At 36.8% G+C, this 20,104-nt stretch overlaps 1 long non-coding RNA gene across 1 annotated transcript; it reads right to left on the bottom strand.

The window, feature by feature from the left end:
- Nucleotides 1-7,087: 7,087 nt before the first annotated feature.
- On the bottom strand, nt 7,088-18,444 carry LOC130552480 (uncharacterized). Its single transcript, XR_008962744.1, has 3 exons — nt 18,383-18,444; nt 13,859-13,942; nt 7,088-7,159 (listed from the first exon to the last, which is right to left on the bottom strand). It is a non-coding gene; the product is annotated as an uncharacterized LOC130552480 (long non-coding RNA).
- Nucleotides 18,445-20,104: the final 1,660 nt, after the last annotated feature.

Here is a 20,104-nt window from a genome sequence, read left to right as displayed (position 1 = left end):
TCAGTTATGTATCAAAATCGTCTCGGATGTTTCTCCAGCGGTTCCTTTAAAAAGGAAACAAATGCATTGACATAGAGGAATAATATAGTGATTTGCATCCGTGAAAGCATTAAGAACATCTCTATTTGTTCTCTGTTTAACTGAGATCTTTTAAGAGAACGTATTGGTTGGTTTCTTGTCTTGTTTACACAAGCTGCATGTGTTTGTATTCTGAGCTAATTTGTCACTTAATTTGCTGAATATTTCTCACAGTGGAAGGAATAAATCATTTCACATCTAACGATTATTACCGCACACAGTCTGTAAACAGAGATCTGGGTTAAATCATTGCATCTCCAGCATCGATCTGAAGTGCATATATTTACACAGCATGCCATTCCCACCTGACGGACATCCCTAAAATAGGTTTACGGAAAAATAACACTAGATTTAAAAGTTTCCTCGGTGCCCACATGACAAAATACTGCAGTATGCTTAGGTATTTACTATAGTTAACTGTTTTTGAACCTTACCATAGTACATGTTATTCCATACTGCAGTATTTACTGTAGTCTGTTTCTACACAATACTATAATATACATTTACAAAGGACACTAATTACTGTACTACAGCATACTACAACTCATAACAGTGAATACTGCATGTTTTAGTATACATTTACAAAGCCCACTAATTGCTATAATATAGAAAGTGAAAGTGATGTGATGCCAAGTATGGTGTTCCATACTCAGAATTTGTGCTTTGCATTTAACCCATCCACGTGCACACACACACAGCAGTGAGTAACACACACACACACACACACACACACACACACACGCACGCACGCACGCACGCACGCACGCACGCACACACACACCACTGAATACTGTATTATATTGTAGCAATTAGTGGGCTTTGTAAATGCATACTACAGTATACAAAATTGACCACGGTTTACTATAGTAAATAGTTAAGTATACTATAATATATACTACAGTTTATCAATTCACTGTACTTAATGAGACAGAATACCATTGTGTACATTTACAAAGTACACTAATTACTTTATTACTACAGTATACTACAATTAACCACAGTTTATTATAGAAAATGCTAAAGTATACTACGGTATTTGCTGCGGTTGATCAATTCACCAAAGTTAATTCTATAGAATACTGTAGTGTACGAATGAATATAATTTACCACAGTTTACCATAGTAAATGCAAAGGTATAGTACAGTATTTTTAATGTGGGTATGATGTGAAATTAAGCTGATTAGTCTTTAACCCAAGAGCTGTTTTCTTTTTCTGATTCCGTTGTGACAATGCAGACTTTGTAACTAACAAGCATCAGCATTATTTAATAGGTGGAGTGTGCAGACAGACATTTGTGCAGCTGTCCTCAGGTTGACCGTCATTGTTTACGGACCTCCTTTAGATTCAGCTGGCCGTTCTGCCATTGGCAAATATTAAAATCTGTCTGTCATTTTTGACCCATCATTGACAAGCTGCTATCTAAACGTGACAGCACATCATACCGGCCACCATCGGTCAAACGCACCAATCTGTCCTGAGGATATCGACCAGAGTTCATAATGTCCCGAGCGCCGCTGGCGAGAGGGTGCTGCGCTTCATCCGGCCACGGCTGGAGATGGATGACCAGGAACGATTTCCTTTGAAGAAATAGTTCACCCGAAAATGAAAATCCTGTCGTTGTTATTGACATACATTGCCGCATGCCTTTTTTTTACTGGTACACAAACGTTTTTTAAGAATATAGTGACCAAGTGCTGTAGAGAAATAGTTGTCAGTTTGTTTTTACTGTAAATGTAGTCGAATGCAAGATTTTTCTACAGTAATTAAATAGAACAGATTGAAATGTTTAACAATATTGAATGCCTTGAAGCTTTTATGTTGGTCTTTTAGGACCTTTGTCTTACCCAAGCGTTGGCTTGAAAATAATTATTATTAATAATATAATTATGTTCTATGTGGCAAAGAGTCAAGTTTGGTTCGGTGAGTAAATTATGTCTAGATTTTTATTTTTGGTGCACTGTTTCTTTACATCCTCTTCTCATGTAATTCAGTCTTAAAGGTGCAATGTGGAGATTCTAGTGATGAGGTTGCGAATTGCAATCAACAGCTCACTCCACCCCTCCCCGTCCCTTTTGAAGCACTACGGTGGCTGACACAGGACTAAGATGTCAGTGCAGTTTTGCTTCTTTGCCCAAGGAAATAAGGTATTTACGAAACGCGTTCTGTAGAGCAGTTTGTCCATTCAGGGCTACTGTAGAAACAACATGGTGAATTCCATTTAAGGTGACCCTCGGTGTATGCAGATAGAAATAGCTCATTCTAAGGTAATAAAAACATAACGCTTCATTATGTAAGGCCTTTAAACATCTCTGAACACATAGTTATGGATATTACATTGCCGTCAACAGATTCTCCTTAATATCACACATTAAGGCCTGTTGGATGATAACTTTAACGTTTTAGAAATCATTCTACATCTAAAAAATTGCAATCTCACCGCAATTATTACAATAACTGTATAAAGAGAAATGATATCGTTGGGATCACTTTCAGAGCAATACAATATTAACAGCTGATCAAAATCAACTCTAATTTAAAGGGCTCATGCATTTCGAGTTTCAAAGCCTAGAATAAACATGACATTGTCGTACTTTTGTGTCAACGCTAATGTAATTAACTTTATAGTTGTTTTATGATTGTCATCTGTTGGTGTGGATGCTGTTATTGTTACAGTTATTTTATTCTTGGTGTGAAGTGTCTGGCTCATCAATGGAAAGAAATTGTCATTTTACTTTCCGTCATTTCTAAATAGACAGTTAGAATAGCGTCATATAATAGAAAAATGAATGGATCACATTCTGGCTGGCAAATTGGTTACAGTGTGGACAGATACTGTAAGTGAAAACTCTTTCTCTAGGCATCATTGTGTCTCTGAGTTGTGCTTGTGCTTAAACATTTACTCTTTATACGTGTCATTTTTCAGATGCATTTCAGAAACAAGTCAACGCAGTGCTCGAATTGGCAGAAAATGTCATTTAGATGTAAGTGTATTCATTGTTAATAGACATGACTGCACTATCAGTACTGTATGTTTTAATGCCTGGACAATAACTGCCAAATGAATTTGTGTAAAATGCAAATGCACATTTCTTCTACTTTCTTTCTTAATGGGCTGAAATCAAAAATATTTTTACTTACATTTATATTTACATTTATTCATTTGGCAGACGTACTTCCCACACCATACATTTCCCAATATAAGAATTTATCATAATTATAAACCAGATAAATCTCTTCATGTGCAAATGTAAGTATAATTTGTGCTTGGCAGCTGAAGCGTGTTTCACCGTATGTGAGTAACAAACTATTGTTCGCAAATGTACAGTCAGTCGGTCTTTCGAGATAGCACCTTGCACCTTACAAAAACAACACGAATAGCAAACACAGCATGCAAGGTCTTCATCGACTAAACTTGGCAAAAGCAACCTGCTTGCTTGTTTAATGAATTTTGGCTTAGTGTCGGGATTCTTCTGTTTGCATGCTACTTGGAAGGCTGCTTTGGCAAAGCACAAATCTCGTCTTGAATGTGTAAAATAACAAAAGATGCAGACATCTATAGCGATGCCGTGTGCTTCACGGTTTGATCTTTCCTCTGACCGTCTTATCCGGGCCATGATCCACACATCCGGGCCAAACTCGTGCTCATGGAGTATTTGGAACGGAGCCGGTTTGTGTTTTATTACAAGTTGGAACCTGAAATCTCTGGCTTCTGTTCATGAAGTCATTCCATTGCATGAAATACAAATAAACATGTTTGCAAACCTAACGTTTGCTTTGCAAGTGCGCGGCGGGTGTAATGAAAGCAGAATGAGGCCGGAAACGCCCTACTAGCATTTGTTACGCATGTGTACTTTACCAACAGACACCATCATTTATCATGTTTTAAGACTAGATAACATGACCTGTAGTTTAATTATGAAAGCATACTGAAGTCAAGGTGATATCTATATGTATATATCAGTAAACTCTAAAAAGTAAAGGTGCTTCAAAAGGTTCTTCGATGCCATAGAAGAACCATTTGGTTCCATAAAGAATCTTTAACATCTGAAGAACCTTTCTGTTTCACAAAAGGTTCTTTGTGGCGAAAAAAGGTTCTTCAGATTATAAAAAGATAAGAAAGAGATGGTTCTTTAAAGAACTTTTGACTAAATGGTTCTTTGTGGAACAAAAAATGGTTCTTCTATGGCATCGCTGCACTGTAAAACGTTGCTGTAGTTTTACAGCAGGTTTGCCAGTAACTTACTGTAGATTTAATTACTACTTAATATTTTCCTATTAGTAATGTTTTCAATATGAGTTCAACTTTACTTTAATCAAAATTAAAACACTGTGACTGAGATTCAAAATGAGCAAGAAGAGAATGGTCTCAATACTGGCATAACACTGCAAACATGACATTCTTCCTAAACATTTTTGTCTTGTTTTCTAGTAAAAATATTTACAACTTCTTAAATTAAGATACAGTTATATAACAAGAAAAGTGACCTAATATATTCAGTGTTGTTTTAATGAAAGATAATATAAGAACAAGGTAAGTTTATGTTTCAAACAAAATTGTCAATTAAATCTACAGTAAGTTACTGGCAAACCTGCTGCAAAACTACAGCAACACTTTACAGTGTGTGAAGAACCTTTTAAGCACCTTTATTTAAGAGTGTAGTTACTTTTCTTACTGTAATTTGGTTCTTGGCATTCATACAGTGTGTTTTCCATTTACAGTTGTTCATATTTTTGTGTGTGTTTGTGTGACACATTCTGGAGCAGGTACATCTAAAACCAGACATTTCAAAACAAAAGGTTGAACATGCATGTGTGCTCAATTATATGTTGTTTTCTTGCTACCAAATGTTCCAAACAAAGCTTGACAATACGTCAGATTTCATAGAGACTAGTTTGGTCTTTGAAACACAGAAGACGGTGTTTTTTCTCAGAGATTGTCCTTCCTTAGAAGATTTTATGGAGTTCTCTGTCATGGGAACAAAAAAAATGTATCAGAGATCTTACATCTCATCTGCATCTCAGATATTTCTCCTGAGAAAAAGAGTCAGAAATGTCTCAGATTTGTCAAGTCTGCAATCAAAATCTCAATATCAACTCAAACATTTCTCATCAAATTGACTGAAATCCACATTATTTTACTTCTGCAAACTCTTCGTGGGTTTAAACAATTACAGTCTCATTTGTTTCTCTCTTTATTTCTCAGTAATTTTGGGAGAAAAATCTGAGACTAAGTTGAGGCTTAAACAAAACACAACTGAGAACACCATCAAAGCGCCTAAGCTATGAAAGAGCAATAATATTTTTCTGTTCCATTTTAACCTTTGGAACAGTCATACTTATACTGCCAGGATTAGTTCAGAGGCAACAATATATTCATTTTGCATTTTGCAAGGAAAGTAGAGTTTTCTTGTGAGGTTTCACTGTTGCACGCGGTGTAACTTCCATTTATGACCTTTCAAGGTCATCTAATGACAAGCGTATGCATTGAGGTGGGAAAAGACATCAAACGCTCGACGGCATAAATCATGCAGGCTGGTCCGTTTACAAAACCGTAAAAGATCCGAACGGCGACAGGTGACTTCAGAACAAAAAAGTCTGGGGATCAAGGACAAAAACGTTCTCCGGCTCGGACGCATTTAAAATTCACACCACTGACATCACATCATCGTGACAATCTCCCTAAAGCTCATGACCTCCCACACGAGCACATCCACAATTAAAGTATTATAAGCCTGATCTTCAGATGTCTGTGTATAATGTTGTGTCTTTCACATTCTGCTGACCTTCAAAAAGTCATCGGCTGTTGACGATAATGTCAAAATAATAAATCACCCAATCTTTTATGGAATATTTATAGCACCTGCTGTTCGATACGGGAGTTCACAACCTTTCTCTGGATGATATTAATATTTAAAAGCACTGAATTATCCAGTTGACCTTGGAATATTGCTTTGATGAACATTAAAATTCTTGTTTCAGTAACTGTGTCCAAAACGCTGTCGATAGGAATGAAGCATCAAGGACAAGATGAAATCTAAACGCTCTGCTTTTTCCTCATTGACAGCAATGACAATACAACTTTTGTTAAAGACAGAATCATCTCTTGTTTTTTAATGTTTCACACATTAACCAAATATTTAAACATTTTACATCCAATTCTTACATCACAAACTTAGCCCAAAACTGTATAGAAATCCACAAAGAGTATGGAAGTGTAAAATGAATGTAGACATAATCTGGATTGGAGTCAATTTGATGAGAAATGTTTAAGTTCATATTGAGACAAATCTGAGCTCAGTTTGACACATTGTTGACATCTCTTGTCAAACTGTATTGGAGACATTGAGAAATATCCGAGACACAGATAAGATAGAAAGTTTCAATTTGTTCTCCATTCAATCTCATTGGTGTCTGTGAGAAATAATTGAAGTATTAAAGAGATCTCACCTTTGATTGTTTTCTGACAATTTGTGGAGAAACATGCCTTATTGTCACAATTTTGATTATCATTAAAAAGGCATTAGTTTTCGTTATATTAAATGAAATTTTGTCTTTCTTAGTAACTTTAAGAATGAAGCGGACTTGGGGCGACCTGGACGTGTTCCTGACAGGTTTGGTGTGATTTACTCTTTTCTGTTTTAAGTATGTTACGGCATTTTAGGAGAAAGTTAATAACTTAATTAAACATAAATGAGAAGTCGGCGATAAAAGCAATAAAGCGCTGTAAAGTTTTCCTCTGGGTCTTCAGCTTCGCTTCTATCATGACACTCATTGTACCTTCATCTGAAGTTATTGTTCTTAAATGTGTTTAGTCGACACAAACCCGGTCCAGTGTTTCACTTCCACAGGCCGATAGATGAAGCTTGTACAAACACTGGCTGCAGGTTGATGTTCTGTGTATTAAACTCTGTGTTAAAATATATACCGTCCAGCGGTGTTCAGACCCGGCTGCACATGATGAATGTTCGGCCGCTGATTACATTTTGCTGACGATGCAATCGGTTTAGCCCAGGTTTTGTTATGACCGGCTCGAGTCCGTGTGGCCCTGAATTACACAGCTACTGTTGCTTCACGACACTTTCTGCAAAAACAAAACACAGAGACTGTGTAAAGGACTCGTCTGGTGCAAGAAGCAAAACTTGTTTTGGAAACTTCCATTTTGAGTTGAACACGAAGTCTCAATTGCGTCGCATTATGATTGTCGCAAATGGCAAACACGAACTGGGTCAAACCGAGCTGTTGAGAACAACATATAAAAATGACTCCGATTGCTCTCTGTTCAGGCTAGACGAACAAATTGCTCAAATTGCATGTGTCATGAGGATTTTGCAGAGCCTTAAAAACGGGGCATGTTCCCTTGTGGTGAATATTTGTGATAATAGCATTACAAGATGTTTTCTTCTTAAATGTCGAGCCACATTCAACCTGTATGGTTGATTTTACACAGATTTACACAGACGTACAGTCGTGATTTCAAATGACAAGAAAAACACTGAATATTAAAACATGGCACATGAGTTTAAGCTACAGAAGACATGAAACGTTGCATGTTGAATACTTTTATTATACTTATTGTACATTGTTGTGAATGAATAATGACAGAAGTTGAATATTATGGGTTACTGCTTCTTTAACAGGTGATGACACTTCAAGCGCTTTTCTAGAGAAAGTGTTGTTCTTTGACTTTTTCCACTGCTAAGGACAATGAGTTGGTCTGAGTTTTTTTTTTTGCAAGCCATGCACAAAAGACCTGAGGTTTTTTCTTTTCCCAACAGAGTGTGACATTACCCAGGCCTCCGCTCATATTCCCAACATAAAGTGAAGTTGAAACTTTGTCTAATGACCCCGGGGGATCATTGAATGGCCTGATCTTCTTCAAAGCAGTAATGTATCATGTCACTGTTGTGCTCAACCTCTCCAGCGGCCCTTTACCTTCTTTTTCTGCGCACTTTCACTAGAAAGCACATTTTATGTGGGCTTGTGCTGTTTTATTTATATTCACGAACACGCACCAGTAGAGTTCAGCGCCGGGCGAATCCATGAAACCAGACCATATTGTGTTCCAACATCAAATGAAAGAAGTTCTTTCATATATTTTCCTTAAAGAAAAGTAAACCTTTTTCATTACATCATTGTAATGAAAATGAAGACTTGAATGAAATGTAGCAAAATTTGCATTATTTAAAAACGTTGTTGCACTAGCAGGTAATGCGCAATAACATAAAGCAATGACAATAATGTTACTTATAGTTAAAAAAAACAGTAACAACAAATAAAAAAATGCTTTTTACGTTTGTGAGAAGAGAAGAGAAATGTTACCTTGACCATGTTTTTATGAGATTCACCCATATACCAAAACAATCAATAATTTACACTCAGCAGCTCTGGAGTATAAAACTGTGCTTCTGTTTACACCAAAACATCTTTCTCAATCACACAATGTGTGAGAGCACACGTCTACAGTAAGCCACAGAAGAATACAATTAAAATGCAGTAAGCACTGTGCGTTTTCATCAACAATAATACACATTTGATTTGATTTGATTTGATTTGATTTGATTTGATAATAGAGTTTATTTCATCACATCACTGTGAAACATCTCTTTGTGAATAAATGTCATTTACTGTATTTTCAGCAATTGCAGCATGTTTTCTGTATATCCTGTATTGTAGATGTTGGATTTCCCACAATGCACTGCTTTTTTGTTTCTAAATCAGTTCATGTTCATAAATAGCTAGATTGTTGATTAACACATCATTCGCTAACACAAAAAGCACTCAAGGTGCATTGTGGGATTGCTGGTGTTGCTCTACAGAATTTCTTCCACTGCAGTGAAATAGACGCAAGATATTTCCTCACTTCATGAATCACAGAGTTCATGCAGCTTCAACAGAGAATGTAAAACCAATCCAGATATTTCTAAATGCAAAATATATTGATTGAAAAAATACATTGGCTAATTGTGCTATAATGCAAAATTAAAGGGACAGTTCACCCAAAAATAATCATTCTGTCATCATAAACTCACCCTCAAGTTGTTCCAAATCTGTACAAATGTCTTTGTTCTGATGAGCACAGAGAGAGATATTTGGAAGAATGCTTGTAACCAAACCACCATTGACTACCTAGTAGGAAAAACGGCTTTATCATTTTTATCTTTCTTTTATCGAACACAAATTAAGATATTTTGAAGCAAACAGTCTGGGGCACTTTTGACATTGTCATGTTAGTCAATGGTGACCAAGATCTGTCTGTTATAAGCATTCTTCCAAATATCTTCCTCTGTGTTCATCAGAACAAAGACATTTATACGGATTTGGAACAACTCGAAGGTGAGGAAATGATGACAGAATTTTCATTTTTGGGTGAAATGTCCCTTTAAGTGAAGAGTTAATTGGTTTTTATTTATTTATTTATTTATTTATTTGAAGTCAGTGATGCAATATAAAATTTCACGTGTATAGGGCTTTTAAGAAAAAACCTTTTCTTAAATATGGTTTAACAAAATAATGATAATGAAGTGTTAGGATAATTTGTAAAATGACCCAAACTACATATTTTTCCGAGCATTTTCTTTAAGATGCATTTCTCCAGCTTTGAGGGATATTTTATTGGCTGTATGTTTAATGTGTTACAGAATAACAGTCAGGCTGTGTTCACTATCACAGGTTTTATTTTCCAAACACACCATTTGAACACAAGCAGCTGCCATCATGCATGTAACAGTACAGGCCTGAGAGAATCTGATCCAAGACGCGGTTGAAATAGAAACTCAAGCAGTCTGTTTGTGTGTGAAGCCTTCAGGGCAGAGTGATGACGCAACACAACTATATTCCACAATCCTAAATCAATATAATACCACTGTAAAAATCATCTTTAATATCCCCAAACATAAACTAAAGCATACAAATCTGACGCGTATTCAAGAGTGAAGTTGTTTGGTTTCATTTGATGGTTTATTGTAATTATCCAGCACTGCCAATCTAAACTGCAACATTTATTTTTTATAGGCCAACATTAATATTTAAACTCCCATCATAAAAGGAGATATATGTTTGTGTTTCTCTTTAAACATATACAGTAGGCTGACTTTATCTCATTTAATAATTCAAGCCGCTGATATCCCATGAGGCAAAGCGCCTCACAGCGTGGCGAGAACTGTCAGCGTTCGCCAAGAAATGAGAGCTTTAATGTAAATCTATCAGACTGGAGAAGCTCAAAGGTGGAAAACTTTCAGAAGTGATTTATTTGTTTTGATTATTTACCCACTTCACAAGGCTAACAAACAGAATATTGACTATTGATAATTAATAAAGTCAACGTTTTTGGATTTGCTTTTTTCAGCAGTCTGAAATGTTGAATAACATTAACATGAGAAATAGCTGGTAAGGTGCACGCCGTCTGCTTTTAAGGGTAAAGATGAAAGAGTGTTTTGGACAAAAATCATCCTGATTGGATTCCAAAAAGCATCTTAACAGTTGGCCCGAGATTGTTTCCTTTAAGTTTTCATATTACTAGATGTGCATGGTCAATATGTATTGGATTTGGTTTTATGCCATCAGTTATACCAAATTCATAACAAGTATTACCACATGTCGCTTTGAGTGGTTGCTCTTTCATAGCTCTGGAGTTCTGAGTTGTGTCTCATTTAATTCTCAACACTGAAAAAAATATTTTGTGCCATAGTAGATTTTATGAAAATAAATAATTAAAATTTACTTAATACAATTATGTTCCTGTTTTTAACCAAAAATTGAGTTAAAATAACGTAAATATCTTGTGAATAAAATCTACTTATTTTGGTTGTTAAGATTTTAATCATATGTTTGTAGTCAGACACGTTTTTTTTCAACAAAATTGTTTTTTATTTGTTTACTTTAAGTAATATTTACTTAACATTTTATAAAATACTAAATGTATTTAATAAGTAGAATTTACTTGATTCTGGTTAGTAAGTAGTACTTGAACTGTAGCAGCACATTTTACTTAAAAAATATTTGTGCACATTGTTATGAGGATTTTATTAAGTAAATTCTACAAGTTATTTTTTGTCTTAAAAGGAGAAATAAAAACAGTATGGAGGTGTAAAATGAATATAGAATCATCTGGATTTGAGTAAATGTGATGAGAAATGTTTGAGTTGATATTGAGATCTTCAGTCATATTGACTTTTGATTGCAGACGAGAGAAATCTGAGCTCAGTTTGACACATTGTGGACATCTCTTCTCAAACTCTCATGACACACACATTTCTCACATTCTTGACTCTTTTTCTCAAGAGAAATGTCTGAGACGCACATGAGACTAAAGCAAGAGTTTCCATTTTCTCTCCATGTAGGTCTCATTGAGATCTAGGAGAAATAATTGAGATATGAAAAAGATGTGTTTTTTCTTATGGGCAGTATCTGTGATAGACGCTCTTACACTTGTTTTCAAAATGTTTTCGTTTTCTTCCTCTTTTGTTGTCAGCCAGGCACCGTCTGAGTGCTTCGAATGTAGAAGCACGCTGCTCGTCAACAAGCACACAATTAGAGCTGTCATTCACAGATGTTTCTGTGAGTTTCACAGCGAAGGTTAACACTCAGGGTTACGCACATGAACAAACTCACAACCCCAAGTTTGAGGCACAGTGATAGTGATGCCCGCCTCAGCAAACGCCCACATGGCATCTCAGCCCCGTCAGGCACAGACTCAGTGCGCTGTCAGCTTTGATTCATTCATCTTTTACAGGAAAATTAACTTGAAGAGCTTCATTTTGGATTTGTACTTTATCCACTTACAGTACGTACTTTTGGAGGGCACTCAGGAAAGATGTAGTGCCGTATACTCCCTAGTTTTAAAAAGCTTTTGGCTACACACCAGTGGTTTGACTTCGTCTCAGTAAACATTAAGGTCACCGCTGGTTTCTCGATTCGTGTTATTTCCAGCAGTGAGTGCATTGAATGCAATAACATTTTATTTCGCTTTTTTGTTTGTGTTTTGTTTATGCTGTTGCGCATCGATATTAAGCAGTTTTGCTCATGTTTATGTTGTTTTTGGGAACGCCGCTGCCCACAAGCACCAACTAAAGAACTGTTTTTCTCATTTTTGTTGTTAAAGCTTAGAGTTAATCTGGGTCTGTTCCGTACGGACAAAACCGTTCCACCCACAGAAAAACCATGAGCTCGGCAGATTCACCGCACAATTCAATGCAGGGAGATTAACTCGAACGCTTTCACTGAAATTCAAGCCTTCAAGTCTTTGGATCAGGAAAAACATCTCAAGTTTTATTCAAGAATGATATTTTAGGTAAATGTGAAGGTGAAAAGGATGCGAGCACTTCAGACGCACTGAAAGGAAACTTAGATGGCCGTGTGAAGTGTGGACATCTTGCAGTAGACAGCTCAGCCGGTTATAAGAGTTGTGTCACTTTGCATCTTGCCGCACACTTGCAGCGTAGACAGTTTGAGCCCAGCAGTGTTTCCTTCCCATAATGCAATTCAGGAGTTTAAAAAACGATTTCAGAGGCTTTCGTTAGCTGTGGTGGATCAAAAAGAAGCGAAAAATGGCTTGGTGATGCATGTTGTGTATTTTTGTCTCTTCAGGTGTGTAAAATGGATTCTGGGATGATATTCAAATTTGGATAATAGTACAAAATATTATACGTATGTATTAGAGATGCACGATACTAGATTCCGATAGTTTGGTGGTTATATTAACTCGCATTCACTAAAATCTAAAAGTTAAATGAATATTTTCTAACTTTCTGAATATTATTAATGGATATAATGAATATTAATATTGAACATCAAATGGGTGATGTTTCCAGACATTTTATAGAACTCAAGTTCATTGCATTTTCCTGTCCTCTTTTGATGGACAGGAAATATCATCATCGGCTGTTTTTAAACTATCAAAAATTGCTTTTATGGAACAATTATTGGCCGATATATCGATGCATCTCAAATATGTAGATGCCACATTTGACCGCAGATATGTCAATGTGTCCGCCATCTTGGAACAGTCAATATTTCAGGTACTGTTATCTACAACATTATGTGTTGGTTTGTGTTTTTATATTAACTCAATATTTTTTAAATGATTCGATTTTAAACTACGGTCACTTTTTAATGTCATGTTATCTTACGCCTTCGTTCATGCACTGGCTTTGACCGTTCTGATATGGTGGACGACTTTCGTATAGCAAGTATATATGTGTTCATGGCTAAAGTCTGTTGCTTTGTAACTTACTCTGCGGAATAAAAAAGTATAAAATTGTTCATTAGAAAGACTTTCATGATTTATTAGTTTGTAAACAGTGATGTTATATGTTAGCACAACAATATTAAATCTGTAGATCAGCATCAAAGTGTCAAAATTGCCTGTCGAGAATCTGCTTTAGCGTTTGATGTGTTGATGGAAATCCGTGACCTATTTAGATACAGTAATCCAGAAGCATATCTGTGATCACCGATAAACTCCCACTGAAAGTTTTCAAACAGACTTTAATTATTTATTCATTTAATCCGCAATTTACCAGCCTGCTCCACAGCTGCAGAAGTAACAAAGAGTGTTTGAAAATGGATCTTCATGTTAATATTGTGTTCCTGAAGTGCAAGTAAACTACTTCAACAGCTCTGTAAAACATTTCACCACTTGAAATGTTGGTTTGTGCGTTTGCGATTTGCAACAGGTCACAACACTGTAATAATGACATACAGACCACCGGCCGTGACTGCAGCTCACCGAGAGTGTTTATATCTAACTCGCACCATATCAAATGAATCTAAACACACAGACCTGATGAAGAAACAACCACAAGTCATCCACGAATCCTCACACGGTGGCACAGAGCGTCTTCACCCAACTGAACACAGATAGGTTCTGAGAAACAGAACACACAAACATTTTCAAGTACAGTATCAGAGTGTTTTTACTTCGGAAAAGTTTAACTTCACTACATTCTGAAGCGTAATAGCACAAGTTTTATTTTATAAATACATGTCCTTTTTGGACCTTTCATATTCAAAGTCGGCATGAAACGGAAGTAGCTATTGTCTTTTTTCCATATCGTGACGTATACCCGAGTGAAACAACTTCTGAAATGTGAAAAAAATTTGGGGCTCGGCTTGATTTCATCCACCGACAACTGATTGGATTGTAAACGTTCTAGATTTAGGGTTAGGTATTAAAAGTTTAAGAACATACAAGTAAATGTACAAATAATTACAATAAAATGAATACTGTATGTACTATCCACCTCTGGGTAAAATTGATGTCCTAGATTAGAAAATTGACATGTTTTTATTCAATTAGCATTAAAGATTTTGTTTCCGTGTCGTGCACAGTAGTTGTGTTTGGAGTTTAAACTGAATCTCAACTTCAGAAGAATTTAAGGTTAGGCCAAATATTACACATGAGCAAAACATATTGATTCAAGAATCAGGAGAATGACAAAAAAACACACGAGAGAATCAATAAAATAAGAACTGATAAAACTCATGTCATATCTAACACAATATTATTAGCCTACTAAAAAACACCTTGATGTTTTTGTGGGCAAAACATTGTTGTAAGCTATGATATCAACTGTATCAACAACAACATTTACCAAATTATTGATTTTAAGATTAATGATGTCAAATGACGGTGCCCAATTCTCTCAATTTTCTGTTTTTGGTGTTGAATTGAGTCAGAATATTTTATTTAACCTATGTAAGCTATGCTCTCTCTCTCTCTCTCTCTCTCTCTCTCTCTCTCTCTCTCTCTCCTCAGTGTTTGCTTTATTCACTTTCAGCTTTTTTGTTTTCTCTGCGTTGTTCTGCAAATTAAAATAAAACCCATATTCCCTAAAACACTGTAGTTGTTAGATCATTTTGTCAAAGAATTACCTCCACCAAGTTTAATGTTTTCTCCATTTTTCATCACACACCTCATATTTGAACGGCCTCAATGATCAACACAAGCATGCAGTCATTCAGTCACATGACAAAGGAACGTGGCCGTTGGCTGAGCTTCACACGCGCATTAAAAGCGCAGCACGCATTGCAGTCGAACATTTTGCGGAGAGATGTTGACCCACTTAAAGCTGCAGTTTGAGCGCAAATGGAATGCAGAGAAGCACGCTGCGAAGCTTTCTGAATGCTCTGCAGATGCACAGAAACTATTGTTAGCAATGGTCAACACTTGAAATCCATCCGTGACGATATTTTGCAAATTTGTTTAATTGTAAATAATGTTGCTGCCATTTGTTCTATCTTATGATGCTTCTGCTCATGTTAATGTGCACAGACGTTTTGGATTTAAGCAGGAATCTGTGAAATATTGTAATTTGCTTCATGACAAAGCCATCTCGGACAGATATTGGTAAAGAAGATTACCGATCCAAATCTAACATTATCCACATCTATCCACCATCCAAATGACAGCTGTCACAATTCAAAAGCAACGAACGGATCTTCTCATAAGGCCTCCAATTGAACTCTGACACTCAAATGGACCGAGACACATCAGACAGCGTAATATATTTCATTATTTCCCGTGTTCTCGGAAAACAACGTTGATGCGCTTCTAACTGGAGGACAGGTTAGGACGAGGCACGTGGACAGAAGCTCATAAGACACTGAGAGTTCCCTAACAGATTCTCATTATCCTAAACCGCTCCTTTCACTCTTTTATGCCTCTCTCCTCCAATCTGTAAAAGTATCATTCCCACCCGCAAATAACAAGCTGGCACGCATTAGCTCGGAGCTATTACCTCGCTCTCACTTCTGAGCTGTAATTTTGGCGGAGAGGAACTTTGTAATTTTTATGCACATCTCTCACGGTTATGAATGATGATGATGTTGATAATATATGTATGTACCATCTTCACTTTCATCCTGAGTACATTATTCACTTTCAGGTTTCATGTCAAAGCTGACACAAAAATATTATTCTAAAACACCCTGGGTTTTCTGTGTAAGCAAAATATTGCTGTATGTAAGATAGGCCAATGAAACAAAATTAAACAGAAGCTCTCTCTCTCTCTGAACCCACCAATGATGAGATAAACAATGAACTTATTCATATTTTTATATCCTTTTCATAGTTTATTATCAAGAAATATCATGTGTCACGAATGTATCCTATAAAACAAAAGCGGGACATTTGTGCTTCATAACGCAACGTAAACTACAAAAAAAGATGAGCGAAAAATAAGATCCATGCCATTAAAAATAAAATACATTTTATACTCTTGTCTTTAGAAGAAAATGCCAGCGGTGCCCATTCCTGCAAAATTCACTGACCCACAATCTGAAGTTGGCCATGTTTTTTCTAAGATGTAGAACCGAGTCCAAAGCTCACGTGTCTTGTGTTCATCTCTTAAGTCCAGTCATTTAGAAAAGTAATAGCACACCTCTACTCAACAAACTAAACCAGGGGCCTCATTTATAAAATGTTGCGTAGAAACCGTCCTAAATTTGATTTTATGATCATTTGTTAAAGTGCGCACGTGTGCTTCAAAGGTTCTTTAGATTATAAAAAGGTAAGAAAGAGCCTTTGACTGAACGGTTCTTTGTGGAACCAAAAATGGTTCTTCTACGGCATCGCTGTGAGGAACCTTTGAAGCACCTTTATTTGTACGGGTCAGCAGAAAATTGATTGGCACATGATTAAAGCGCTGAGAAACAAACCTTTCGCTTGTACCAATATATTTCTATGAAGCACTTCTCAAATCTCAGAAAGCACACACTAGTTCACACAGCCGGACAGAACGCACCGGGGCTCCTGCCGGCTGATAATGAAGCGAGTCTGAGCGACTCCTTCAGCCGTTCTCCCGTCCTTTCTGTAGATCCCCGGAGTCAATTAATTTCTGCTGCTGCAGACGGTGTCTTTTAATTAAACCTACTGCTCTATTAATATAAGAAACTGAATTCCTCCTCTAAAGTCTGCGCAAGCCTTAAATGAAAAGATGAACTTTAAACACATGCACACTAAAACCTCGTGCGTTATCTACCTTTTTAAAGGGGCCTGTCCTGCATTATTACATTAATCCTTTGTGCATTCCCAGAATGCATTGTGCATTTAGATGCTTTTGAAATGTGCACGAATTGCATCTTCAACAATAGTTCGCGGTTCAGATTATTGAGGCGGTTTTGAAAAGAGAAGGCATTCATATTTCAGGAGCTCTGTGAATTAGGTTAATCCCCCCATCATTCCTGCATGTGGGGCTTCATCTTTCTTTCACATTCACAATGGGAGGCCTGAGCTTCAGCTGTTCAGAGAAGCTCTGGCAGATGTTATAGAGAGGACAGAAGTGGAGAGAAAGTGAGGTCAGGATCAAAAAACAGACATGTGATAAATGATAACGCACATCTACTGTGGACTACACGACGTACAGTACGGTACAGTCACACAAACCGTCTCTCACAAACACACAATGAGATTAAGACAAGATCCTAGTCAATGATTCACAATAATAAATCTTTACAGTCACAGAAATCCAGGACGCTGTGGCAGGTCTAAATATAACTCAGCTACTGTACTTTCATCTGTTATAGTCAGAGTCAGAGATGTAGCAGTTTTATCTTCTTTTATAGGATTTTTTTAAATTTTGTTTTTTTATTGTATTTTATTTCATCATTGTTTTAATAGTTGATATTTTAAATAATTAAATTAAATTTTATACAATATAAATTATAATATAATATTGCATTATAATTTATATTTTATATAGTTTAATTATTTTTTGATTGACTTACAAATGAGGTAAACAATAGAAACAAATTCAGTTGTTCAACTTGTCTACATTCGTTACATGTTGTTAATTGTATCTTTCAAAGTAAAATATCCTCATAGGCATTTAAATTTTTGCAATAGTTTACAGAATTTACAATAATGCATTTAGCAGAAACTTATACCCAAGCGAAAACGATAAAGCATTTTTTTTACATTTTAAAATGTTGACACATTTTCCAAACACTGACTTCATGTTGGGTGCAAGTTGTCACAACCATTTGTTGTTGTTGTTGAAAACTGCACTTTCTGTACTTCAGTATTTCTCTTGTCTTTATAGTTACCCATACAATCAGAATCAGAATCAGAATCAGAAGAGCTTTATTGCCAAGTGTGCTTGCACACACAAGGAATTTTCTTTGGTGTTGGAAGCTTCTAGTACAGACATTTAACACAATGACAATACAATGCACTTAGGCGACAGTTATTAACACAATTATACAAGGCGACAACATGCCCCGCTACTACATGAACTACTGTATAGTGAAGCACTGTCCAGTAATAACTCTTATTGATCTATTATTTATCATGTGCATGGATACATACAGTATGTAGATGCATGCCAGCAGTTTGTTGTCCACCTGTTTAAATGCAACCTGATATCTTCATCTGTCTTGTTTTCAGCGCCATACGCTACACAGCAGAAGCGAGATAAAGTCACCAGACCATCGTGGAATCCTCCCACCTAACACATGAATTACCACAATAAAAGCAACCAGGTGTGCTGCTAGTCACAAAACAAGCTCGGTTACAATCCTGTGCACACGGATGCAGTTGACATTGTTAAAGCGCTCCATTAAAAAGTTCAAGTCAGCACTGGCTGCGGAGCCAAACACAAAAGCTAATTACAGCAATTAAACCGTTTTGCCGCAGTGCGGAATGCACCAAAATATTTTCCCCGGGCGCTTTTTCTCCCGCAACAAACAATTGGTTTTCAAAGCAGCGGCTGTGTGGCGCGCGAGCGTGTGACGTGTGGTCACCCGGTCCAATGTGAACTTTGTCCTTCATGTTGAAAAGGAACCAGGTTTCACCAGATACTACAAATCTGAAGTTCTGGGTCACAGTTTGATAACATTCTGCAGGGCTTTCATCTTTATGCTAGAGGAGTTTTCTGAAAAATGTCCCCTTTGTTTAAAAAGAACATGGAGAAACTCAACCAGTCACACGTATAGGTTTACAAACTCTCTCTCTCCTTACAAACACACACACTAAGTTGTAGATGAGCTATTACTTTTTTACTTCGGCAATATTGCAATTTTTGCCTGGTGGATGATATAACAAGCAAAAATAAATTGATCAGCCATGCCCCGGTAACCCTGGTAAAGTTTTGTGCCAATAAAAAGGGCAAACAAAAAACTATTTTTTAAATTAAATATCATACATTTAGCCTCGTTTATGCATCCTCCCGCCCACTGAATAACCTGAATATCGCAGTGCATTTCAACTGAATTAATTTCAGATACAGATTGGCTCAAACTCCAACAGAAGGGTGGGAAATGAAGTTGGGTTCATTATACGGACCTCCATTCGCGCATGTGTGTGTGTGTGTGTGTGAAGGGTAAACCCTACGGTATGGGGACAAAATGTCCCCACAAAGATGGCAATGTCCAAAATCCTTGTGGGGACATTTTTTTGTCCCCTGATGAAACAAGCTTATAAATCATACAGAATGAACTTTTTTGAAAATGTAAAAGAGCAGACAGTTGTGTGTGATTGTTAGGGTTAGGGGTAGGGAATATGAGATACAGTTTGTACAGTATAAAAACCATTGTGTCTATGGAATGTCCCCATAAAACATGGAAACCAAACACGTGTGCGTGCGTGCGTGTGTATGTGTGCGTGCTGTGCGTGTGCGTGCGTGTGTGTGTGTGTGTGTGTGTGTGTGTGTGTGCGTGTGCGTGCGTGTGTGTCTGTGTGTGTGTGTTCATGTTTGTATATCCCGGTGGGGACCTAAACCTGAATACACACCAACACACGGGGACTCGTGTCACCGTGGGGACCAAAATTGAGGTCCCCAGGGGCAAAAAAGCTAAGAAATTGTACAGAACAATATTTTTTACAAATCTAAAAATGCAAAGTGTTCTATGATCTTTAGGTTTAGGGATAGGGTTAGGGATAGGGGATAGAATATACAGTTTGTACAGTATAAAAACATTACGCCTATGGACTGTCCCCACGGGGATAGTCAACCAAAGCCTGTGTGCGTGTGTGTGTGTGTGTGTGTGTAGTCGGCAGTCACAGCCTCGTGCCAGCTGAACGCTTTCCCAA

The sequence above is a fragment of the Triplophysa rosa genome, linkage group LG4 (genome assembly GCF_024868665.1).
Source record: "Triplophysa rosa linkage group LG4, Trosa_1v2, whole genome shotgun sequence".
NCBI lineage: Eukaryota > Metazoa > Chordata > Actinopteri > Cypriniformes > Nemacheilidae > Triplophysa > Triplophysa rosa.
Note: the sequence above shows the minus strand (reverse complement) of the source record. Positions and strands in the feature narration are given on the sequence as shown.